This window comes from Rhinatrema bivittatum, chromosome 5, assembly GCF_901001135.1.
Source record: "Rhinatrema bivittatum chromosome 5, aRhiBiv1.1, whole genome shotgun sequence".
Lineage (NCBI taxonomy): Eukaryota > Metazoa > Chordata > Amphibia > Gymnophiona > Rhinatrematidae > Rhinatrema > Rhinatrema bivittatum.
The window spans coordinates 66,770,145-66,796,666 of NC_042619.1; the positions used below are offsets into that span (position 1 = coordinate 66,770,145).

A 26,522-nucleotide genomic window follows, 5' to 3' on the forward strand; every position below is an offset into this window, starting at 1 on the left:
TTGGGGTTCCTAGGGGGGCTTTGCCCCTTGATATATATCAGCCTAGGTTCCCTTCCCGGTGACCTGTGTGGGTGATACTGGTGGTGCCAGTCTCTCTCCCCACTTGCGCTGCTGCCGTGCCCCGAGATGCCCATTCCTCGGTTGTGCCTTTCAGGGAAGAGTTATATTCCCCTGACTCTGTGAATAAAATAAAATAATTTTTTACTTTTTGTTTCTCAGAGATTTATTTATTAATTCTTATCGTTCTTTGTTTAAACAAAAAAAAAGGCAGCAGTTTTTATTTGTGTGGAGAGAGCGGGGTTCAATCTCCCGCCTACTTCCTCTGGGGCTCCCAGCTCAGCTGTTTCTCATTAGTTTTGCGACTCCCTCCTCATGCCGCGGCCACTTTGCTGTATTGCCTGTGGAGAGTCGGCCTCCCGACTCTCCCGCGAGGGGGTTTGTTCTAGGTGCATTTCAGGGGGTGAAGGCTCATCTCTCGAATCGCCAGCAATTAAACCGCGGGAAAGGACTCCCCGACGTGCTGCCAGGCCGTCATCATCCCGGGATCGCGCGGGAGTGGTGGCCATTTTTTGTTTTTCTGAGCATTCTCTTCCTGCTTCTCTGGGAGCAGGGGACTCGATTTCTCAACTTTTTCCACCCAATTTGAGCCCGGTTCGCTCTCGGGGTGCTGGCTTTGACCCCCCCCCCCTCACCTCACTCGCCCCCCCCCCCCCTCGTAAGTAATCCGGTCCTGGCCCGTTTTTCTTCAGAATTTGTTTTATTAATGCATGATTCTTACCTGGCTAGTTTACAGAGGGAGGTGGCCCCCCCTCCTCCTGTTCCCCTCCTTCCTAATCCGGTGCCTTCCTCCGACGTTGTCCTGGACCCTCAGGGCTCCATTAGGGTTCGTGTAGTCCCGGGAGCTCCCCCTCCCCCGGTGGATCCCCCTCCCCCGGTAGACCCCCCTCCCCAGCCTCCTTTGGACCCTTTTGATGTAGGGGTTGATGATGATGATTCTAATGCCCCCCACTTAGAGGGCGATGATCCCTGTGTCCTGCGCTTATTTCGGCAGGAGGAGCTGGAGCCTCTTATTCCCTTTGTTCTTCAGGAATTGGGAATTGATGCCCCCCTAGATGATTCTGTGGCGGCAGCGATGACGCCAAACGTGGTCCTGGTCCTGGCGGGACTTAGGGCTTTACCGCGTACTTTCCCTTTTCATCTTATGCATTGCTTGCTCCTCCTCAGGGAATGGGAGTCCCCAGAGATGGGTCTTCGTGTTGGAAAAGCTATGGATAAATTATACCCGCTCCCTGAGGACTGCCTGGACATGTTAAAAATTCCTAAGGTGGATTCTTCTGTCACTGTTGTGACAAAGCGCACTACCATTCCGGTAGTGGGCGCTACAGCATTACGGGATGTACAGGACCGTAAACTTGAATTTTATTTGAAACACATTTTTGAAGTCTTAGTTCTTGGTTTCCGGGCGACAATTTGCAGCAGTCTCATGCAGCGGGCAAGCCTTAGGTGGATGCAGCAGTTACTCAGCACCCAGGACCTCCCGTCTGCAGAGGCTGAGCAAGCTGAACGTTTGGAGGGTGCTATAGCCTATGGTGCGGATGCACTATATGATATGCTTCGGGTCCAAGCTAAAGCTATGGTTTCAGCGGTATCTGCCAGATGTCTTCTCTGGTTACGCAATTGGTCTGCTGATGCTTCCTCTAAGGCTCAATTGGGCACTCTTCCTTTTAAGGGCAAGTTGCTTTTAGGTGAGGACCTAGAACAGCTTATTAAGTCCTTGGGGGAAAACAAGGTCCATAAGCTGCCAGAGGACCATCCCAAACAGTCGAAGTCTTTTTTCCCGACTCGCACTCGCTTCAGGGGGAATCGCCGATATGTTAACAGGGCCCGTGGATCCTTCCCCAGGGGAGGGGTATCCAGGTCACAGTCTTGGTCCCATTCCTTTCGTGGCCGTCGAGGTTTCCGAGATGGCCATCAACAGTCCACCACCTCTAAGTCGGCTCCCCAATGAGATTCGGCCGGTCCATTCCTCCGCACGAAACTTAGGTGGGCATCTTTCTCTGTGTCTCGAGGAGAGGGCCAAAATCACTTCCGACCTCTGGGTCCTCGATGTGATAAAACACGACTACGCATTAGAATTTGCCAGACACCTACCGGATCTCTACATCGTTTCCCCTTGCGGCGTTTCCAAGTGGCCTGCGGTTTGTCACACCTTGTTGAATCTTCAGGAAATAGGGGCGATCCTTCCAGTTCCAGTACACGAAATGGCGTTAGAAGCCAGCAAACTTTTTCTCTGGGTGGAAAGGCACTTGGATCGCCTGGCAGCTTCCCACATAGCGGTAAAGGAGAATGTTCAAGCCGACTTCCTCAGTCGTCAACATCTCGATCCCGGCGAGTGGGAGTTATCAGACGAGGCGATGGATCTAATCATGCGCAGGTGGGGTCCTCCTCACCTAGACCTCATGGCGACGCTAGCCAATGCCAAGTCTCCTCGGTTCTTCAGCCGGTGGAGGGAGCATTGTTCAGAAGGGGTGGATGCGTTGATTCTCACCTGGCCCTCCGACGTTCTTCTCTACGTGTTCCCACCGTGGCCGTTAGTGGGGAAGGTTCTTCAGAGAATAGAACTCCATCGCGGTCCGGTCATTCTCGTGGCTCTGATGGCCGTGGTTCGCGGACCTGGTGAATCTCTCGGTGGACGGACTTCTTTGTCTCGGTCATCTGCCCCATCTTCTGCGGCAGGGTCCCGTATTTTCCGACCAGGTGGATCGCTTCTGTCTAGCGGCATGGCTTTTGAATGGAGACGTTTAAGACGCAGAGGATATAAATATGAAGTTATTGCCACCCTTCTCAGGGCTCGCAAACAATCAACTTCCCTTACTTATGTGAGGGTCTGGAAGGTTTTTGAAAATGTCTGTGAAGAGTTGGGTGTTTCGGCTTGCTCGCCTTCTGTTGCGGTTTTACTTTCTTTTCTTCAGCGTGGTCTGTCCAAGGGTCTTTCGGTCAGCTCTCTGCGTGTACAGGTTTCAGCTCTCGGTTCTCTCCTGGGCACCATTGAAGGTCGGCCGGTCACCTCTCATCCGGATGTCATTCGTTTTCTCAGAGGCGCTAAGCATTTAAAGCCGCCTGTCCGGTCTATTTGTCCTTCGTGGAATTTGAATTTGATGCTTCGAGCTCTTTGTACGGCTCTGTTTGAGCCTCTTCGTCATGCCACTCTCAAGGACTTGACTCTCAAGACTGTTTTCCTGGTTGCTATCTGTTCAGCCATGAGAGTGTCTGAGCTTCAAGCTCTATTTTCTAGAGACCCTTTCTTGCGTTTTTCGGACTCGGGCGTTTCTCTAAAGACCGTACCTTCTTTCTTACCTAAGGTTGTTTCGTGTTTTCATATTAACCAGTCTATTGAACTCCCCGCTTTTTCACCAGAGGATCTCGCGGCATCTGGTAATAGTGATCTTCGTCGTCTCGACGTCAAACGAGCCTTATTGCATTATCTTGAGGTCACTAATGATTTTCGGGTTTCCGATCATCTTTTTGTCCTGTGGAGTGGACCCAACAGGGGTAAGCAAGCTTCTAAGGCTACGATCGCTTGCTGGTTGAAGGAGGCGATTTCTTCAGCCTACATTTGCAAGGGCCGACCAGTTCCTGAAGGTCTAAAAGCTCATTCTTTATGTTCTCAAGCGACTTCTTGGGCGGAGTCTCAATCGGTGTCGCCGCAAGAAATATGTAGGGCGGCTACATGGAAATCTTTTCATACTTTTGCTCGTCACTACCGACTCGATGTTCAGACTCCAGCCTTTGGTTCCTTTGGTTGGCAGGTGCTTCGAGCGGGACTGTCTGGGTCCCACCCTCTATAGGGAAGCTTTGGGACATCCCATGGTCAGGACTGATCCGGGTACGTTCAGGGAAAGGAAAATTAGTTCTTACCTGATAATTTTCGTTCCTGTAGTACCACGGATGAGTCCAGACACCCGCCCGTTCTTATTCTTCCGCTCAAATTCGTTCCTGTATTCTTGTTTTTTGGTTTTTTCTTTCTTACAGGTTTTTTCTCTGTTGTTGTCTCCTGCATCACTTTTCTGGGATTTACTGTTAGGCACCGGAAGCATCTTTGCGATGATCAGAGGTAGTTATACAAGAGCGATAAGTCACACAGTTCATTCAATTGTTATGTTATTTGGTTGTTTTAAATTAAATTTACTATTTATCCTGGTACTTGCTTGATCTTATACCTTTTTCTACTTTGACAATAGTTATACTGAGGGTTCCTGGGTGGGTTCCGTCCTTATATGGGTTAGCCTCAGAATTCTGGTTTGTCTCCAACTGCTGGAATGGGGGCTTAACCCATGGTCTGGACTGATCCGTGGTACTACAGGAACGAAAATTATCAGGTAAGAACTAATTTTCCTATATATCTCTACATGTTATGTCGGTGATAACTTTTCTAATCCTCACGCTATTAGCTTAAGTGTCCCACAGGGCTCAATATTGTCCTCCGTGCTTTTTAATGGTTATCTAGCATATTTAGCTGTAGAGATTCAGAATTATCAGGCATCTTTTCAATGTTACACAGATGATGTTCAACTCAATATTGTTGCGTCCGTCAGTCACAGACTGCTGCGACCACTCTGCCTTACCTCTTTTCTTCCCTTTTCCTCCTCCTTGGGCAAGATGGCTGCCTCCGGTGCCGAGTGCCGAGGGCCTCAGCGTCTCCAGCTCAGCATGGGGATTCCAGTCCGCCATGCTCCTTCCCGTGGCCTCCTAGGGCATGCACGCGCACGTTGCCTACGCTCAAATTCACGTTATGACGGGAACTTCGGGGGTGTCCCCACCGCATGACGTCAATACCTCCTTGTATTTAAAGCCTCCGTTTCACTACCACCATTGAGTTAGAAAGGACTTCGGTTTAGCTACTCTGACCGCTCTCAGCTGCACGCTTAGACGCCTCTCTACTCAGCGAGCCACGCTCCTCACAAAGCTCTAGGTATCCGCTCCTCGGGGGTCTCTCGCTTCCAACCACCCTTCGGGGCCTCTACTAACTAGACAATCGCTCCTCGGAGGTCTCTCTCTCTTTCTATTTTCAGGATCTCTGGACTATCAGGTATTCGCTCCTCAAGGGCCTACCAGTCTGTGTATCCTGCACCATGGACCTTCGGTCCCACCATCTCTACTGCCAGGAAGACGTCTGCACTACTCTCCTGTGAGTACCTCTACAATCCGGTGCTCCAACTCCACTCACCAGGCTCGGCTTTACCCACACTGTGGGCTCCTGCCTGTCGTGAACATTTGAGACTGTCAGAACATATTGCATCTCACGGACTTCAGTGCCTTGGCTTCCTGCTTCATATCATCTATCTACAGCAGTACAATAAAGCCTTCCACCTACTACGTGTCTGCTATCTGAGTTTAGCCTTTTGCTGTGGTTCCCCACGGGGCCCCTCCCCGTGGGAGGAGTCATCTCCACAGCGACCAAGGATCCACAAGATGCCACAAACACAACAAATGTGTCGCTGAAGCCAGTAATAAGTAAACCTATTGCTAATTTGAATAACTTGTCTGCTATGGATTAATCAGTGGATGAGAGAAAATAGTTTACATTTTAATTCAAATAAGACAGATTCTCTTATTTGGAAATCAGTGCCTTTAGAGGGCTTGCCTTGTCCAGTCTTGTATGAGATGACTTAACCTGCTTGTGATATTTGTAGACAGGGTGTTCTCCTTGACTCAAAACTTTCTGTGGAGCCCCAGTTTACAGCAATAGCAAAGGCTTATTTTTTTCATCTGTGACTATATTTGGAATAGGCCACATTCACATTAATCTTGACAGAACTGGACTATAGCACATCTCTGTTAATAGGGCTGCTGTTAAATCAATCAGTCATTTACAACATTTTCAAAATATGGCTGCCAGATTACTGATAGGATCCATGCATCGGACCATATTTCTCCAATTCTTTGCTCCCTTCACCTCTGCTAGTTGAATTTTGACTTAGATTTAAGATCCTAATGCTGACATTTAAGACTTTGAGAGGTCTGGTTCCAGATTATCTAAAGCCATGCTTAATGACTTAAGTGTAATGACTTAAGTGTAATGACTACAAGGGCATACTTTTTGGCTATTTCTTCAGTTTCTAAAACTAGATTAGCTAGCACTAGATGTAGGGCCTTTCTAATGAGGCACCACAGCTCTGAAACAGCTTGTCTAAGGCATTACGTCTCATGAATGATTATTAATGCCATTAGAAAAAGTGGTATGGCTTTGTTATTTGCCCAATCTTTGAACACCAGTTAAGTGAACTGTGACTCAGGCTGCTGCTTTGGCCAATTGTATTTCTTCTTTTGTAATGATGTTTATTTTATGTGCATTTATTCATACTTCTTGTATGTATGTAGGTATTTATGATATTCAGTTTTATTGCCAAATATGGATGTTACTACTTGAGGCAAATTGGAAGACTGGATTATAAATAAACTTGGACTGAGTTGGTATAGATTGGATGAATAAATGTGGCCTGATATGTCTTGAGTGCATGTAGTTATAGGATCAAAGATCGACTAACTCTTCATCCTGAGAAGTGCTGTTATGGCTGATTGAAATTCACACTAAAGTGCTTTTATGCTATAATAAGAATGATATACTGTAGCTTAGTTAATCATCTGTCCAGTTAGTGCTGCTGCCCTATCTAGCGTACAACATAAGTACAGGCCTCCGGATTGAAATATGTCTGTGTATAGTCTCATCTCTTTCCATCTTAAGAGACAGGAAATCTGTCAGGTTTTTGTTGTGATGAAAGATGAGATGAGAACAGTCTGTCATTTTATATAACATTCATTTTCTTTCTGTGAACTGAAACAAAGCTGACAGCTTACAAGTTCCAGATTGCTTCTAGATTGTGAGTTTCACCTCTTGCCCTTGTCTATTAGCACTGCTAAGCAGATGCAGAAATCACTAGTGTTTCATGCCGGGGAGAGAGAAACATTGTCTTTGGTCAATTAGTCTTTATGTCAAAGATAATAAAAATCTATTGACTATAGTATTAGCAGAATACACTTACAGATCTGTAGTGATCCAGCAACTAATATTACAATAACTGAACTCTGTTGCTGAATCCCAGTAATTTTTTACATTATAGGGTGAACTTTAAAAGCCTGGCTTGTGCCAAATCGCAGATGTCAGGTCAGTGCACGCTGTGCAGATTTTAAAAGATGCCCACGTATGTGCATATCTCCCGTCCGCGCACAAAATTTTTTTAAGAGAAAAGGGGTGAGGTGTGGGCTTGGACATGGCGAGGCATGGGTGTTCCAGGATTTATGAATGAAACCAGTGCATAAATACTTACGCACAAGCACACCCCAGTGTCCCCTACCTTATAACATTACTTCTGCTATGAATGGCATGTAAGTCTTAAAACAAGAAAAAGCTAGTCTAGTCAGCGGGATTTTAAAGGTAGGGGCTAACAGGATAAAAGGGAGGCTAATTAACTAGGGATGTCAGGAAGCCCTATCCTTTCCCTGGTGAACTGGGAACGAACTGGGGAAACTGGTAATTGTGTCGGTGCACGTGTCTACTAAATTCCCCCCACTTAAGTGGTAGAGGCGGCATTTACGTGCATCCATATAAAATTGTGCTTATTTTATATCATGCTTTCATATACACGTGTATGTTATAATATGGCAGTGTCCTTTGGAGTGAGCTGGCATACGTGCGTACATGTATACCCGTGCAGCTGTTTCAAAGTTACCGTCCCTGTAATTTATGTTCTATGTTCGGATAATAGAAGGACTAGGGGGCAGTCCATGAAGTTAGCAAGCAGCAAATTAGCAAGTAGCACATTTAAAACTAATTGGAGAAAATTATTTTTCACTCAATGCACAACTAAGCTCTGGAATTTGTTGTCAGAGGATGTGGTTAGTGCAGTTAGAGTAGCTGGGTTTAAAAAAAAGGTTTGGATAAGTTCTTGGAGGAGAAATCCATTAACTGCTATTAATCAAGTTGTCTTAGAGAATATCCACTGCTATTACTGGCATCAGTAGCATGGGATCTACTTAGTGTTTTGGTACTTGCCAGGAACTTGTAGCCTGGATTGGCCACTATTGGAAACAGGATGCTGGGCTTGATGGACCCTTGGTCTGATCCAGTATGGCAATTTATTATGTTGTTATGTACAGATTTGTGCTATGTGTATGCTTGTACAGTGTAACTTGCAAGAATAAGATAGAATGAAATGTACAGTTGTTTGTTATGGGCAACTTGGCTGAAAATGCAATAATAAGATGCTTGGGACTTAAGATTAACTGATGTGCTTCTATACATCCACAAACTCTGGACATAGCCAAAATAATGGGTGTACTCACATGAATTATCATACTTTCAGTGAAGAATTTTTTCTCTTTTGGAATTTTTTGCATAAATTCATAATCTCCTCAATTGAAAACATACTGTAAGTCAAAACCCCAGCCCAATATGCATTCTTTTTATTTATTTATTTATTTTGTTTCTTCCTTTTTCTGGGGCTGTTCTGTTCACACTCGTAAGATTCCTTATATTTATTTATTTAATTAAAAAAATTTGTATACTACATATACAGACTATAGTAGATCTAAGCGGTTTACAGGTTAAAACATACATAAATTATATAAAGCAAAACAAAAAGTATAAAACAACAATACAAATAAAATTAAACAATGAATTGGAGTTATGAAGGGAATGAGAAGCAATGGTCTATCACAAGAGAGTTGAGAAAGAGGGGAGAGGGAAGATTCTGTTTGTGAATCTGGGAAAGCTAATGAGAATAAATAGGTTTTTATGGCTTTTTTGAATTTGTGTTTGGTGGTGTGTTGATGGATGAATTTGGGTAGTGAGTTCCATAATCTGGGACCTGCCAGTGAAAAGGCACGATTGCGGGTTAGGTCTAGTCTAGTAGTTTTAACTGTTGGAATTTGGAGGTAGTTTTTATCTGCTGAATGTAGGTGACGAGGAGATTGATAGAGGCATAATGAGGAACATAACCAGATTGAGGAAGCACTGTGAATTAGAGAATGAATGATCATTAGAATTTTGTATTGAATGTGATGACGAATAGGCAGTCAGTGTTGTTTTAGAACTGGGGTAATATGAGCTTTATGAAGAGTGTTAGTGAGAAGTTGAGCTGTACCATTTTGAATCAGTTGAAGGGGTTGTATAGAGTAATCAAGTAAACCTAGGTATAGAGCATTACAATAATCAAGGCCAGTTATGATTAGGGCTTAGAGAATAGATTGAAAATCATTGGGGAAAAGGAGGGGTGTTGCACGCCCTGTCCACGTCTGGCCTGTGCACGGGCCTGCTCACCTTGCTAGCTCCTCTGCAGGTCACGGGTCGGCCTCCCCAGCGGAGGTGCGAGCTCCATTAGGTCTCGGCGTCCCACGGCGGCGGTTGCCGCGCCTTCCACTGCGCACCACGCCTCACGCTGGAGTACGGCATCTCCAGTGGCGCCGGCCACACCCCTACGTGCGCGCGGACCTCCCGGCCTCTTGTAGGGCCAGGGGCGGGTTCTAGCTCCGCGGTGCGCCCTGATTGATGGAACAATATAAGGAAGTCCCTGCCTGCACTTCCTTGCCTTGGCAATCGGGTCGGCATTGTATTGTGTGCTAGTTTGCCTCCGCGTTCACAGTCTTGTTCCAGTCTTGTTCCAGGATCCTACTGTTCCAGCCTTGTTCCAGTGTCCTACTGTTCCAGCGTCCTCCTGTTCCTGCGTCTGTCTGTTCGTCTTCCCAGGTAGTACCCTCGGACTGTCTCTCCAGTACTGACCTCGGCCTGTTCCTTGACCTTCCTGTCTGCTGCCTGCATCCTGACCTCTGCCTGCCTTGTGACCTCGTCTGACCTCCGGACCCTGACCTCTGCCTCGATGACTACTCCTCGGATTGATCCTCGGATTCTGATCTCGGCCACCATTAAGTACGTCTCCTGATTCTGGCTTTGTCCCTTGCCTTGTCATCGCCTACACTGTTGGGCCTTCCTTGCTTCTCCAGGCCAACAGCGTGAAGTCCGACCGCGCTCCCTTGCAGATCGTGGGCACACATCTCTACTACCTCTCCGGGAGACCCTGCAAAGCCCACCTAAGCCCAAGCAGCCCGGGTCCCTACAGGCTCCACCTGGGGGTACCTCGGGCTTCCAGTGGGGGTACCTCGGGCTTCCTAGCCTCTGTCTCCTCCTGTGCTCCACCCCCTGGGGGCAGGTGTTTCCTGGTCCCTACCAGGGAGCCATTCTCCACTGCTCCAGGACAAGGGTCCACCTCCAAGCTCAACAAGGGGTTTAAGTTTTTTGAGTAAGTGCATTTTATAGAATGAAGTGTTTATAACAGCTGAGATATTGGCAGACATGGATAATTTAGAATCAATTATAACACCTAGATTACAAGCTTGTGTACGGGAATGGAGCAGTTTTCAAATAGGAATTCTGTTGGGGGAGAACAGGAGGAGTTTGGGATAGTAGATATGTGAATAATTTGGGGATTAGCTGCATTAAGGGTAAGACGGTTATGTGTTAACCAGATGTTTATTGTTTTTAAGTAGTGGGTTGCTAAGGATAATGTGTGATTCCATGAATTGTCATATAGGAGGATAAATTGAATATCATCAGTTTATATTTTGAAGTTTATGCTAAGACCAGATAAGAGATGGCATAGAGGTAAAAGGTATATGTTGAATAAAATTGTGGAAATGGCTGAGCCTTGTGGAACTTCAGAATCTGTATAGTACCAATTTGAGTGATAATGTCCAAGGTTATTCTATGTATTTATTTATTTGTTTGTTTGTTTATTTATGTATTTATTTAAATCCTCTTTTTATACTGGCATTCATGAAACATATCATATCGGTTCACATAAAACAGGGGTGTTAGATATTAGAAAGAAGGTTAAATTACATAGAACAAAGGTCATGTGAACTAGGATAATGGAAAGCTTAGGAAAGGCGAAAAAGGTTGAATCTGGTTACAGTTGATAAAGCATATAACATAAACTATAAAGCATATAACATAAACTTGGAATAAATAACATAACTGTCTGTTCGTTATTAGGGGGGTAAAATTAATAGTTGAAGGTGGGGAAGGAGGCGAAGATTAGGTTATCTGCTATTAATTAAGTTGACTTAGATAATAACCACTGCTATTACTAGCAATGGTAACATGGAATAGACTTAGTTTTTGGGTACTTGCTAGGTTCTTATGGCCTGGATTAGCCACTGTTGGAACAAGGATGCTGGGCTTGATGGACACTTGGTCTGACCCAGTATGGCATGTTCTTCTGTAGCATATATTCTAGCATATTCTAGCGGTTAATCTGTCTCTCACATAATATATATAATATATATATTATATATTATTATATATTATAATATATTATATTGTCTCACACACACACATATTATAGCAATTAATCTGTTGTGGTCTATGGAAAAGAAAGGACATAAACCAGTCAAGAACTTTGCCTCTGATACTAATATTTAGAAGGGTTGAGCAAAGGATATTGTGATCTAAAGCAGCGCTTCTCAACCGGTGTGTCGCGACACACCAATGTGTCACCAAGCACCAGCTGGTGTGTTGCGGTGTTGTGACCGTTGCTGCCCAACAGCTTCACTCTGCCTACCTTTCCTTTCTTGCAACTCCTCCTGCTCCTCATGAATGCTTGGCTGCCGCGGCGTCCATCTGCCATCCTCTCTGGCATCCCTGGACCGTCTTGGGCGCTGCCTCACGCCATGCTTTCCAGGTACCTTAGGGCATGCACGCCGCGTGGCCCTGATTCTTATTTCCTCATTGGCGCGTTCCTCAGGGGCGTCCCCCTGTGATTACATCACACTGCCTGGATATTTAAGCCTACTGTTTATTGCTCGCTGTTGAGTTAGCAAGGGTGATCTTACGGATGGGATTTGCTCTCCATACCCAGCTACTCTGCCTTCCAACTCCTATTGTACTCTTTCTGCTAACGGGGTATCTGCTCCTCGGGGGCCTCATTTTTTCTTTCGGGTCGCTATTTTTATTTATTTATTTTTATTTTTTCTATACCGACACTCCTGTAAAAATACAAATCATATCGGTTAACAATTAAACTTCAATTTCGCTCTAGGGCGGTACAAGGAACAATGTTGCCAGTTAACAGTTGAAAACATGTCAAAAACTCGTCTAAACATAACCTGAAAACTCATGAAACTCATCTTAACAAGAAGTAAAATAAATAAATCATATCGGGAAACGGAAGAAACCAAAGAGGTGGTAGATGGGGCAAACAAGAGAAATGAGGAGTGGATTGAGGTGTCTAGCTGGAGAGTTCGCTAGGGGCGAGTTAGGTTAAAGGCAAAGGGAGATTAAGTGTCCTGAAAGGCTTGGCTAAAAAGCCATGTTTTTAGTCTCTTTTTGAAGACAGAAGGGCAGGATTCTCGTCTGAGGTCGGGGGGTAAACCATTCCATTGGTGTGGACCAGCTGTCGAAATGGCACGTTTTCTGATTGATGTTTTGGCTTGGGGAGCATACAAGGTGTCTTGGTAGGCACTCCTGATAAGTCTGGAAGAGGTATGTGGTTTTAGTTGGGTGGAAGTGTTGAGGGCGGTGAGGTTGTGGATAGCTTTGTGGATAATCGTGAGTACCTTGAATAGGATCCTGAATTTGACGGGGAGCCAGTGTAGGTTCTGAAGAGTAGGGAAGATGTGTTCCCTTTTTTTGGTATTGGTAAGGAGCCTGGCTGCAGAATTCTGCACCATCTGAAGGGGTTTTATGGAGATGGCTGGTAGACCGAGTAGCAGGGCATTGCAATAGTCCAGTTTTGATAATATGATTGATTGAAGTACCAGTCTGAAATCTTGGAAATGCAGGAGTGGTTTAAGGTTTCTGAGGACTTGGAATAACTTGGCTATCAGGTAACCGGTACTCGCTCCTCGAGGGCCCATGTTCCCTGACTCACTGCCTGCATCTTTCTCCTCTTCTACTTGGAAGAATTCGCTACAGACACCATCAATGATTACTATTATCATCTACTCCTCAGAGCCATCTCCCTGGAACCAGGTACTCGCGCCTCGAGAACCTGCCTCCGTTCCAGCGCCAGTGCCATCTCTTACGTGGAACCACTTTGTGAGTACTTTGCCAACAAGTCTCTCTACCTCCAGGGATCTGGTACTCACTTATCGAGGGCCAGCTCTCCCTGTCTCGGGGCTTTTCCATATTTGGGACTCTGTGAATGTTCTATTGTACTCACTTTTTCAGTTCTCTCCACTACAGTACTGCTACCGGAGAAACCGCTGTTCCAGTGCCCTGGGGAATACTAGCCCAGCCGGACTACAACATCTACTCACTACTGCCACCTCTGGTAGTTTCTCAAACTTTCTAAATAAAGAACTATCTGTGTTTGTGTGTCCAGAGCTGAGCCTGACCTGTGGCCCCTCTTGGGACTTCTCCCTGTGGGTGTGGTCAGCTGCCATAGTGTCCAAGGGTCCACCCAAACCTCACTAACTATAACATGTGGCTCCCGGTGTCCCACAGCCCCAGTTATACTTCCCTTTACCTTTATCCTGACCCCGCGGGCAACTGGGAAACCTCCACCCTTCTACCTGCCCCCACGGGCCAATTGGAATCCTTCTCCATTCTTCCTGCCCCCTCATGCCAATTGGAAGCCTCCTCCCTTTTTCCTACCAGTGGGAAGCCTTTGATTGGCTGGTGGGGCAAGAAGAAGGGGAGCATCTCATAGCCGGGGGTGGCGTGGTTTGAGGGAGGCTGGGAGGAGTGACAGTGTCCAGGCCCGTGGCAGCGAAGAAGCCCGACCCTGTGGCCTCCACGGGCTGTAAATGCTGAAATTTAACACAGCAGCGAGCCACAAAGAAAAAAAGGCACCGCGCCAGGAACCACGATAGAGTAGTGATTCCCTAAAGTGGCAGTGAGTTGCAGGCACGAAGAGGCCGGTTGCTTCGGGGATTCTCCCCCCCCCCCCCTGATGCAACAGTGAGTGTGGCAGAGCTGCGTTTAAATTAAAAGTGGCACTCGGCCATCCTGATTACAGATGGGGCAATTGGAGCTCCCAGCGGCCGTAAAAGCAGGCAGATGGGGGGCTGCGGGAGCCTAGGGATATCCTGACAGCCAGAAGAAAGGCTTGAGTGCTGTGGCATATTTTTTTAAAAATAAATGTTTGCTGCTTCAGTGAGGCGGAGAAGGCAGCGGCAGCACTGGGAAATCTGCCTCTGCGAAATTAAAGGGGAACACAGCATTGGGACTCTAAGCAAAGTGTGTGTGAGAGACAGAGACTGGGTAGGGAGGTGACTGGGGTGTATGTGAGAGACAGAGACTGGGCAGGGAGGTGACTGGGGTGTGTGTGAGAGACAGAGACTGGGCAGGGAGGTGACTGGGGTGTGTGTGAGAGACTGACTGGGCAGGGAGGTGAATGGGGTGTATGTGAGAGACAGAGTCTGGGCAGGGAACTGACTGGGGTGCGTGTGAGAGACAGAGACTGGGCAGGGTGGTGACTGGGGTGTGTGAGAGACAGACTGAGCAGGGAGGTGACTGGTGTGAGTGTGAGAGACAGACTGGGCAGGGAGGTGACTGGGTTGTGTGTGAGAGACAGAGATTGGGCAGGTAGGTGACTGGGGTGTGTGTGAGAGAGAGAGACTGGGCAGAGAGGTGACAGGGGTGTGTGTGGAGAGGCTGGGCAGGGAAGTGACTGGGTTGCATGTGAGAGATAGAGACTGGGCACGGAGGTGACTGGGGTGAGAGTGAGACACAGAGAATGGTTAGGGAGGTGACTGGGGTGTGTGTGTGAGACAGAGACTGGTCATAGGGTTTAATTGGGGTGTGTGTGTGTATGTGAGTGACTTGTGGGCCCTAAAGAAGAAGACCATGAGTACAGAGCTTCAGCAGCTGCTGCTGCTCCTGGTATGTGCTTTCAAGGGAAAGGAGTAGGAGAGTTGCTGGAAAAGGTACGTAAAGGTGGCATTTTAAGTTTATTTTTCTTGATTTACTGCCATTTTAATTATTGAGTATTAGGTGATGTGTCTGCTGTTTTGAAATATTTTATTGATATTTGGACAATTTTTAATAATTTTTATGAGTTTTAATTGTTTGACGTTATTCTGTTCATCAGCTGTTTTGAAACATTTATTAATATATTTTTACAGTTATTTCTGTGTAGGGATCTTTAGCAGCTTGGCTTCTTCTGTTTTCCTAATAGGAAGTGTATTAGTGTTTAGGACCTGATTTAGTATTTGTAGTGTTGCCTTTTCATAGATAGGGTTCTTATGTGTTCCATAATGCAGGTGTAACTTTGTGCGGATTAGTTTCTGTGCATTATTGCAGATCCTGGGACTGTTAGGTGCTATATTTCTCTTTCCATTTCTCTGCACGCAGAGTGGATTTTTTTTGGTTTTCCATTCCAGTTTGTCTCCATATTTATAATGTGTGGTCTTTCTATACTTGGTGAAGGTAGGTTCTGTGTGTCTGCCCGAGGTGAGGTATTTTACTAGCATGTGGGCAATTGTATCAATCTTATTTTGTTGTGTTTTCTCAATAGGATATGCATTAGTGGTAAATTATTGCCTTTTCATAAGGAGAGCTATTGTGCCTGGTAGTGAAGGGAGTTTGTTTTGCTTTTACTGAGATGTCATCAAAACCAGAATATCTTTTTTTTGCATGGTGAGTTCTAAGGGTAATGCCCTATTTCTGCTCTGCATCCATTGTTAGGGGTCAAGGGGGTTCCCGTGGATGCTGAGTGTATGTTTACATATAGCCCCATGACAGTCATATGTTCAGTGTGCCACGCATGTGAGAACCATCTGTCAGTTGAGTCCCGGCTGAAAAAAGGTTGAGAACCACTGATCTAATGTGTCAAAGGCAGCAGAGATGTCAAGAAGTATGAGAATATACTCTACATTAGAATCAAATCCACGGATAATGGAGTCGAAGGATGAAAGAAGAAGAGATTCAGTACTGTGGCACTTACGGAAGCCGTGTTAATTAGAATGCAAAATATTATTTTCTTCAATGTAGTCATTTAGTTGATGTAAGACCACAGATTCTATTATTTTTGCGGGGGTGGTTAAAGAAGCGATCGGACAGTAGTTAGAGTGATTGGATCGATTATTTTCTTGTTAGGAATGGGAAGAATGGAGGTTTGTTTGAGGGAGATTGGAAAGGAACTGTTGGTGTTTGAGGTAGTTGTGGGTGGATCCTTGGGCCGGTGGCAGATGACCACGCCCCCGGGAGGAAGATTCCGAGAGGGACCACCGGTCAGGCTCAGAGTATGGAGACAGACACACACTAGTTCTTTTATTAAACAATATATTGAACCACAAGAGGTGGCAGTAGTAAGCTGGAAGTGCCCGGCAGAGTTGTAGTCCCTCAGGTACTGGAACAGTGATCCTGGATAACTGAGCTGTAGAGAAACTGAATATAGTGAGTAGGCAGGGTATGCAAAGTTCAGGAACAGAACCTTGATGGTGACACTCACACAATAGTCTCTAGAAGTAGTCCAGGTTTTGGAATGAGTTAGGCCCTCAAGGAGCGAGTACCTGGTTCCAGGGAAAGCTCTGAGAGAGAGATAGTGTAGTGTAGTGTAGTAGGCAGCGATGACTTCCAGGCAGAATAAGTATTCAGCAACCAGTCCGGGAACATGGGCCCTCGAGGAGCAAGTACCGGTTCCTGACTGTGACCTGAAAAACAAAGAGAGAGCGAGGCAACTGAGGAGCGGATACCCCTGGTAAGTCTGAGGAGGCAGAGTAGCTAGGAGAGTGCGAAACTGGTCCTTGCTAACTCGATTTGTTAGCGATTTCTGAGACCTTAAATATCCAGTAAGGATGATGTCATCTCAGGGGGACATCCCTGAGGTTCGCGCCACTGCTGGTACATCAGTCGGGGCCGTGCTGCGCATGCGCCCTTAGGCTCTTGTGAATCATGGCGGATTGCAGCGTCGAGCCGCTCCGGGGACGCCAGAGGGAGTCGGCAGAATGACGCCGCGGCCGCCAACCTTCCACTTGAGCAAAAGGGAGTCACCAAGGAGGTAAGGAGGGTGCAGTGGAGACGTCGGGCAGCGACGGTCACAACAGGAACCAGAGGTCAGGGATAAATTAACCAGTTGAGTCAGAGAAAGTGAAATAATCTCATGGATTTCTCTTAGTAATCTACCTGGGCATGGATTGAAAGGGCTATTGGAGATGTTTATTTTTGAAAGAATGTGAGTTATGGTATCAGTAGTGACTGGAGAGAGTTCAGACCAAGTGTAAGCAGGCAAGGATTGATTATTGTAGATAATGGGAGGTGATTGAATTTTGTGGATAGATTTAGGATTTTATTTTTTAAGTGAATAGTGATGTCACTGCAGAAAGAATCAGAAATACAGACTGAGAGGTCATTTTTTATTGTGGTTAATGATTTAACGATATTAAATAAAATGTTGTTACCGTTAGTGGCATGTATTCTGTGTGCATAGTATGTTTTTTTTAGTGAAGTTGATTTGTTTTTTGTATTGGTGTAGGTGTGAGAAATAAGCATTTTTTTCATTCAGTTAAGGGGTTTTTGCGCCAATGACGTTCTAGTCGGCGTAGTTTTGTTTTCATAAGATGCAATGAGGGAGAAAACCATGGAGCATTGTAGGGGGGGGGGGGCAGGACAAAGTTTTTTGGGTGCTAGTTTATCTAGACAATTTGAAAGTATATTGTTCCAATTTTCAAATTCACTGTTAATGTCAACTGAGGAATTAGAGTGAATAGTTGCTGAAAGATGTTGACGCATGAGATTTCCAAATAGGTCAGGGTCTGCTTTTTTCCTTTTGTAAATCAGTACAGGGTGTGAGTTGTATGAGGCCTTTGTACTTGGAGGGAGCCAGTTATTTGAATAAGAAAGTGGTCTGACCAAGGTACTGGAGAAATAAAAGATGTTAAAGATGCAAAAGAAGTATTATAGAGAAGGAGGTCAAGTGTTTGACCTAGTTTATGGGTGGGTTGGTCGACTAGTTGAGACCAGCCTAGACCAGAGAAGGCTTCGGAGAGGTGTGCTACAGAAGGAGGATGGGGATCAGTGTTGTAATGCAGATTGAAGTCATTGGTTACAATAGTATTAGTCAAGTCAACAGGTAAGGTGGTTAAAGATTCAAGCAGCATGGAGATGTCATGGGAAAATCGGCCTGGAGGGCAATAAACAGTACAGAGATTAACAGTAGCAGTGGAAATTAGAAACATTTCAAGAGGGCTATTACATTTTAAGATTTTTTTACAAGGTTGAAGTGATAACGATTGCCAGTAATCCTCCTCCATGAAGATTTGAGCATGGCTCAGAGAAACAAGTGTAATCGTTTGGGCAAATGGAGTTCAGAATTATATTATCATAGTCATGTAGCCATGTTTCAGTAATAAGTACTGCGTCAGGGGAGTGAGTCAAAATTAAATCATGGATAATCGGAGCATTTTTCCGAACTGATTTTGCATTGAAGGTTAAAATACAAATAGCAATGTAGGGATGGGCAGTTGATTTTTTAATTAAAGCAGCCCTTTGAGGTGGAGGGGGTTTACAATGGTGCATGGGTATATTACTGTAATGACCATGGTCAACGATGCTGTTGATTTTTATACTTTTGGACTTGATGAAAAAGTTAAGAAGTAAAAATAACTTATTCGAGGAGAGAGGTCTTAAGATCAAAGTGAAATCAGACGGAGGAGAGGTTGGTCACACGGAGGCCTAGAGGAAGGGGTGCGCAAAAGGGCGAGCCCCTTTGTTGCGCTCCTTTAGTGCGCATCCCCTCTGGCAGTGTGCTGATGCCTTAGTAGGTGCCTCTGGATGACATCAGAGGGGTGGGCGAATACAAGCCCGCGGTGTACAGCTGCCAATGGAACAGGCAGCGAAAAAGTTCTAGCACTGAGATGAGATGAAGTTTGCAGTGCACAACTCCCGTCAAGTGAGCTTCGGGAGCGAGGATACTTCATATAAAAAGCCACATAAATCTAAACAGTAACTTTTCCTGGAAAGTTACAGAAATGTGTAGCCCTCCAAAATATAGTTTCAAATAACTAAACATTGTTAGATTGCTAATAATTTAATGATGGAGAAGAATTCTTAATCCTGCAAGTAAGCTTAATAATAAAGGAAACCTTTATAGAACTGTGTTAAAAGATGAAAATAAGCATAATTGACTTTATTTAAATTGTATCTTTGAATTTGATGCATTCACTACCCATAAAACAAGTGAAAGAAACTTGCCAAAGGTCAGTAAAGTAAACTTATCCCTTTCCTAAACACTAAAGAATCTGACTCAGAATTAAGGTGTGAAGAAAATGTATCCAGGTCTGGGATATAGGAGCAGATGAGATTCCTTGGTGGTGGTAACCTACGTGATAATATGACCAAGAAAACTATATGACACTCAAGCTTAAAAGCAAATTTAAACTTACTGTTACAATGTGATATCCTGTAATCCTATTTCCATTCGCTGTTTTCTATCCTCAGAAATTGTGTAGAGCGAATTTTGTCTATTCTATTTACTATGAGGTCCATATTAAAAAGACATTTAGACAGATATCATAAAGGTCTCCAAGGTCAAGCAGGATGGTAGACCTCACACATGGGTGACATCATCAGATGGAGCCCGGTACAGAAATCTTTTGTCAAAGTTTTAGAAACTTTGATAAGCATACTGAGCATGCCCAGCATCCTGCCAACCACGCGTCCACACGGGGTCCCTCTTCAGTCTCTTCTCTTCCACGGAGCTATCACCTCGCAGTTTCGGAGCTCGCACATCTTTTGGGATTTTTGGCTAGTTGAAGTGTTTTTTTTTTCCCTTCCACGCATTGTGTAGGGTCCCTCGCCCTCCTCGGGCAGCGATCGGTAAGTGCTTAGTTCCTTCGCGGTCGATTCTCTCTGGCTTCCCCTCCTGTTGTCCGCCGACCATCGACAGTGCTCCGCGCTCTTTTTTCCATGGCATCGACCGACTTCCGCCGGTGCCCCCAGTGGCCCAGGACCATGTCCATCACAGACCCCCCACAAGGTCTGTGTCCTCTGCCTGAGGGCTTCTCACAGTGTCCGCATCTGTGATCACTATGCCCAAATGACCCCCAAGGGTCATTGGGCCCGCTTGAGAAAATGGAAAACTTTTTGGGTCCAAGTGGTCGGAGCCATCCTCAGCGTCGGGAACTTCCACCCCGCTTAGAAAGGAGCCAGCTGCCCCAACCCCGTTGGGTTCACCTCCTCCTGCCTTACCTGGTCCAGTGCTAGGCGCAGCGGTCCATCCACTACCTCTGTCATCCCGTTCACCATTGGTATCGGGCAAGGACTGCGGTGCACATTGAGAAAGGTCTAAGAATCATTGACATAGATCATTCTCGTCTTCGAAGGCAGACCGTGAGAAGGCATCAACCTTGGTGCCTCCCATGAAGCTGTTGAGGGCAGAGGAGACCATCCCCTCTGACCCCACCGATGCCTCCAGGCACCCTCATAGAAACATACATAGAAACATAGAAATGACGGCAGAAGAAGACCAAATGGCCCATCTAGTCTGCCCATCAAGCTTCACACATTTTTTCTCTCATACTTATCTGTTTCTCTTAGCTCTTGGTTCTATTTCCCTTCCACCCCCACCTTTAATGTAGAGAGCAGTGATGGAGCTGTATCCAAGTGAAATATCTAGCTTGATTAGTTAGGGGTAGAAGCCGCCGCAATAAGCAAGCTGCACCCATGCTTATTTGTTTTACCCAGACTATGTTATACAGCCCTTATTGGTTGTTTTTCCTTCTCCCCTGCCGTTGAAGCAGGGAGCTATGCTGGATATGCGTGAAGTATAAGTCTTCTCCCATGCCGTTGAAGCAGAGAGCCATGCTGGATGTGCATCGAAAGTGAAGTATCAGGCACATTTGGTTTGGGGTAGTAACCGCCGTAACAAGCCAGCTCCACTTGCACCAGTCAAGGGCTCAGTTCCCCTCGATCCTTGGGACATACCGATTCCGCCAGCTCCTCCTCAGGCAGTTTTCGCCTCGCCGGCCTTTGAGGAGGAGTTAGAGAGGTGCATGCGGTTGGGGGTGGGCCGGGCATTGCAGGGCCTCGAGCCTCCAGTCCCCCAGGTACCACCTTTGCCGCAAGAGCCTGCTCTACCGGTGCTTGCACCTTTGTTAGAGTGGCTCGACATGCTGTTCGGTATGCTCCCTACGCAGCTGACTCCAGTGCCCCAAGCCCCTTCACTGCTACTAGGTGCATCGTTGCCACCGCCACCGGCCCTCATACCAGTGAGCGACTCCTCCAAGGAGGAAGTGCCATCGGGCTTGATGGCGGCCCAGAGACGCATGATGCCACCTCACCTGCCAGTTCTCCCAGGGCCCTCGGGGTCGGTTCCACCGATGCCTTCAGTGTCCCTGATCCCTCCAAAGTCATTGTATCCCTCGCCACCTTTGCTGCCTCTATGCCCCTCAATGCCTCCGGTGCCCTCTAGGACCAGGCCACGCACACCAATGGGCATTCGCCCCCTTGCATCCCTGGAAAGTTGCATAGAGAGGAAAGCTCCCTATGACCCCTGGTAGGGGGAAGCGTCGGTATCCACTGAGGAATTGGAAAATTTGTCTTCCAAACCCTCTCCACTGGAGGTACGGCAGCGATCTCCCCCGAGGATTTTTCCTTCGCGGTCTTCATCAAGGCCATGGCTGAATCAGTGCCTTTCCGGCTATAGTCAGAGCAGGACTCCAGGCATAAAATGCTGGAGGTCCTACAATTCAGGAAAGCCCCAAAGGAAATGGTGGCCATCCCAGTCCAAGACATTTTCAAGTTGCTGGTGACCCGCCTGTGGGAGCATCCCAATTCAGTGCTACCTGTTAACAGGAAGACGGATTCAGTATATCTAGTCCAGCCGTCTACTGGGTTTGACCGCCATCAACTCCCCTACTAGTCGGTGGTGGTAGAGTCTGCCCTGAAAAAGGCTAAAAGGATTCATAACCATGCCTCTGCTCCTCCAGGGCATGAGCATAAAGCTCTTGATGCATTGGGGCGCTGAGTGTTTCAGGGTGCCATGATCATTGCCCGCATACAGGCCGATACAGTAAAGCACGGCCGCGGTTAACCTGCTTCTAACCCGCTTCTAACTCACAATTTGGCCGCGTAAGTCCAACCCGCGATTCACTACCCCTTTAAACTCATCCTTACCGCTTCTTTAAATCAACCGGTAACCCTTTCCGCCCACAGCATGTTTATGAGATGTAAACACTCCGATTAGCTATTCCCTCCCATACAGCAATGTGCGCCCCGATTATCTCCTTTTTAACCTGTAATTTTGCTGCGCGTTTAACCTGCTAACTTACCGCCTACCCTTACCCCTGCATTAGTGTGGAGCGTCAGGTCAGAGAGACGAAATTTCATGGGCAAACGATCCCCTCACCCCCCGGGACCCTTACCCTGACGTTAGTGTGGTGTGACAGCAATAGGCAGGCTCTGGTTAAAATCCCCCCCTCCCGAAGCAAGGCACAGGGCGAAAATCGGCTCGACATGTCATTAAAACAAAAGTAAATAAAGTATAATAAAAGTAAACTTACTGCATGTGAATTGTCTTTGAATAGTCCTCTCTCCCCTCCTCCCAAGGCGTGCACTGCGGCTCCCCTGCCTCCCGGGGGCAGCCGGCGGCGAAAGCGGCGGGCGAAAGCGTACGGGCGGGCGGGCGAAAGCATATGGGCGAAAGCGTGCGGGCGAAAGCGTACAGGCGAAAGTGAATGAATGCACACCCGTACGCGACGGGAGCCGGCGGGCGTGCATTCATTCACTCACCTTCGCTGGGGGGCGTGCATGCATGCATCCAGCGGAGGGAGCCGGCGGGCGTGCATTCATCCAGGCGGAGGGAGCCGGCGGGCATGCATTCATCCCTTCCGTGTCCCCAGTGGAGAGCGGCAGGGGTCATACGCATACTTCGAGTGGAGCTCTCCACCCTAGTCCTTGCTCAGGCGGTCGAGCTTGTTTCACCCAGCCACCGGGGCGAAGGATTTTACTCCAGGTATTTTCTTATCTCCATTCTGGGCTTGAGAGCTTTAAACTGTTTCTTGGTAAAGGAAAAGTTCAGAATGGTCTCACTGGGTACCCTGATTCCCCTTCTCAAGGCAGGAGACTGGCTCTTCTCCCTCCATCTAAAAGATGCTTATGCCCATATCCCCTTTTTTCAGGTGGATCAGCAGTACCTGAGATTCCTGGTCGATGGAAACAACTATCAGTATTGAGTTCTGCCCTTTGGCCTAGCATCTGAGCCCCATGTCTTCACCAATTGTCTGGCAGTTATCGCTGCCCATCTTTAAAGGTGGGGAATTCATGTCTTCCCCTCCCTTGTCAATTGGCTCATCAAGGGCAACTCCCGACAAGGGGCTCAGAGTGCCATGTGCCTTACAATCAACACCTTGGAGACTCTGGGATTCTTGATCAACTATCCCAAATCCCATCTTCAGCCGTCCTTGCAACTGGACTTCATTGGGGCGCACCTGGACACTGTCCAGGCACAGGCTTTCCTGCCTTAGGACAGGGTAGAGACCTTAGTGGCTCTTGCCCAGCACATCTCCATTTGCCCCCATGTCTCCGCTCACCAATTCATGTTACCCCATTTGCTCGGCTACACTTGTGCCGGACACAATGGACACTGCGCTCTCAATGGTGTTAGGCTATGCAGGACCTGCATGCTCATATTCTAGTTAAGACAGCTGCAGCAGTCCCTCCAGTGGTGGACACTCACCTCAAACCTGGAGTGGGGTTTCCCTTTCTGGAGTGCTCAGCCCCAGGCCGTGCTCACCACCGAAGCTTCTCAGATGGGGTGGGGAGTGCATGTTCTGGGCTTCTGCACCCAAAGGTTCTGGTCAGTTCAGGAGTCTCAGCTCCAGATTAACCTCTTGGAGTTGCAAGCAGTCTGCTATGCCCTGCGGGTGTTCCAAGAGCAGCTTGTGAATAAGGTGGTTCTGGTTCAGATCGACAATCAGGTGGCCATGTGGTACCTGAACAAACGGGGGGGGGGGGGACGGGGACGGGGTCATTCACCATCTACCAGGAGGCGGTCCATGTTTGGTCGTGGGCTATTGCAAACGGCATCACTTCCCAGGTGGTGTACCTCCTAGGGGTGGAGAACATTCTAGCTGATGCCTTGGGCTGGACGTTCCAGCCCCACAAATGGTATCTCAGTCAGGAGTTAGCGAACCACATCTTCCACTACTGGAGACCCCAGACATAGATCTCTTTGCTTACATGGAAAATAGGAAAGTGCGTCACTTCTGCTCCTTCGGCAAAAGGGCAAGGGATCAATAGCGGACACCTTCTCGATCCACTGGGGCACAGGGTTGCTGTATGCTTACCCTCCCCTTCCTCTCATATCCAAGACGCTCCAGAAGTTGCAGCAGGATCAGGGCTCCTTGATTCTGATCGCCTCCTGCTGGCCCCTTCAGGTCTGGTTCCCAACCCTTTGGGACCTTGCTTCGCACCCTCTGATCTGACTGGGGATGGCTCCGAACCTCATCACCCAGGACCAGGTAGGCTCCGCTACCCCAACTTGAAGGCCCTGGCTCTCATGGCTTGGATGTTAACTGGGTAATGGTAAGGGTCCTCAGCCTGTTAGAAAGGGTATCTCGTGTGCTTCTGGAGTCCAGAAAACCTTCCACCAGAAAGTCTTATATTCTGAAGTGGAAGTGATTTTCATCCTGGTGCAAAGGTTGCGGTCTGGATCCCTTCTCTTGATCCCCTCCTGCATTCTTGGACTATCTGTTGTCACTCTCTGAGTCTGGTCTGCAGACCACGTTAGTAAGGGTTCACCACAGTGCCATCGGGGCCTACCATTGGGGTTCGGATGGTTCTGCAATTTCTTCCCATCCCCTAGGGGGCCGATTCATTAGGGGCTTGATACAACTGAAGACCCCCACTCTTCCCCTGGCGGTTTCCTGGGATATCAACATAGTCCTCTCATAACTCATGAACCTCTGTTTGAACCGTTACTTTTTTGTGATCTCAAGTACCCCTCCTGGAAGGTGATCTTCCTGGTTGTGGTCACATCAGCTTGCAGGGTAGGTGAACTGCAAATTCTGGTGTGCGTACCCACCTTATACAAAATTTTGTCACGACAAGATGGTCCTACGGACACACCGGAAGTTCCTTTCCAAGGTGGTTTCGGAGTTCCATCTCAACCAGTCCATTTTGTTGCCTTCTTTTTTCCCGAGGCCTTACGTTCACCATGCCTCCACTCAGCTCTTCGTATCCTTCAGCTAGAATAGATTAGGAGTCACTGTCTCCAAACAGACTCTGTCCCACTGGTTAGTGGATTGCATTTCTTTCTGTTACACACAGGCGGGTTTGCAGCTTGAGGGCCACGTCAAAGTTCACTCTGTCCAGACCATGTCAGTCTCGGTGGCTCACTTCCTTGCAGTTCCCATTCACGAGATCTACAAAGTGGCGACCTGGAGTTCCCCCACACGTTTGCCTCACATTACTACCTAGACAAGGATGGCCAGCAGGACAGTCATTTTGGACAGTCTGTCCTCCGTAAACTCTTCTAGCCATGAAAACCCAACTCTCCCTCTGTGGGCCCTATTCTTGGGTGCAGGCCTGCTCCTATGGTTGCTGCAGCTCCAGTTGTTGTATATATTGGCACCTGTTCTCTGCTGCACATGTTCGGAGAGGCCTGGAGCTACTAAATCACCTATGTGTGAGGACTTCCTTCCTGCTTGTCCTTGGATAAAGCAGAGTTGCTTACCTGTAACAGGTGTTCTCTAAGGACCAGCAGAATGTTAGTCCTCACGAAACCTGCCCGCCACCCTGCAGAGTTGTTTTTTTCTCAAGTTTTATTATTTTATTTTTTTGTGAACTCTATGTTATAAGATTGAAGAAGGACCCTGACGATGTCACCCATGTGTGAGGACTAACATCCTGCTGTCCTTGGAGAACACCTGTTACAGGTAAGCAACTCTGCTTTATCCATCTAAATGGCTTACCTGGCTATATTTAGCCATTATTTGACTAGCTAGAATTTAGCCGGAAAAAAGAGGCATTCCTGGGAGGGGCTGAGATATCTGGCTAACCCAACCAAATATTGGTTATATCCGGCTAGGTTAGCCAGATACCTTTAGACCTGCTCTAAAGCAGGTCTGAAGTTATCTGGCCTCGTCTTGTCGCATAACTTGCTACTTATCCGGATATCTTTAAAAGCTATCTGGGTAAGTAACGCTCCTCAAATACTGATTACCAGGACGACGGTCCTCCCCCCCACCCTGCACCCTTTTCCCGTCTTCATTTTAAATTTCTATTGTGTCCCCCCACCAGACTTTGGAATCACCCTCCCCCAGTCGCAAACTATGTATAACACCGATCCCATCTCCTGGACCCCTATCCCATCCCACCCTCCACTGGTGTCAAAAATGTATTGAAGCTCGGAGTGAGGTCTCACTCCCCTGCTTCCAGCAGCTCTAGTGCTGCATCTGATAGGCATCCCGCTGAATATACAGGACAAATTATCCGGCTAACATTAGCCAGATAACTTATTCACTAAATGACCTACTGTATATGTGCGTCTATATTGCTATTTCATTATTACTTAGTGTTATAATTA

The 26,522-nt window shown here is 47.1% G+C and overlaps 1 protein-coding gene across 1 annotated transcript in view; it reads left to right on the plus strand.

The window, feature by feature from the left end:
- The window catches only part of DYNC2H1 (dynein cytoplasmic 2 heavy chain 1), a 1,848,033-nt gene that overhangs the window by 914,553 nt on the left and 906,958 nt on the right, over positions 1-26,522 (plus strand). The gene's annotated exons all lie outside the window — the stretch shown is intronic.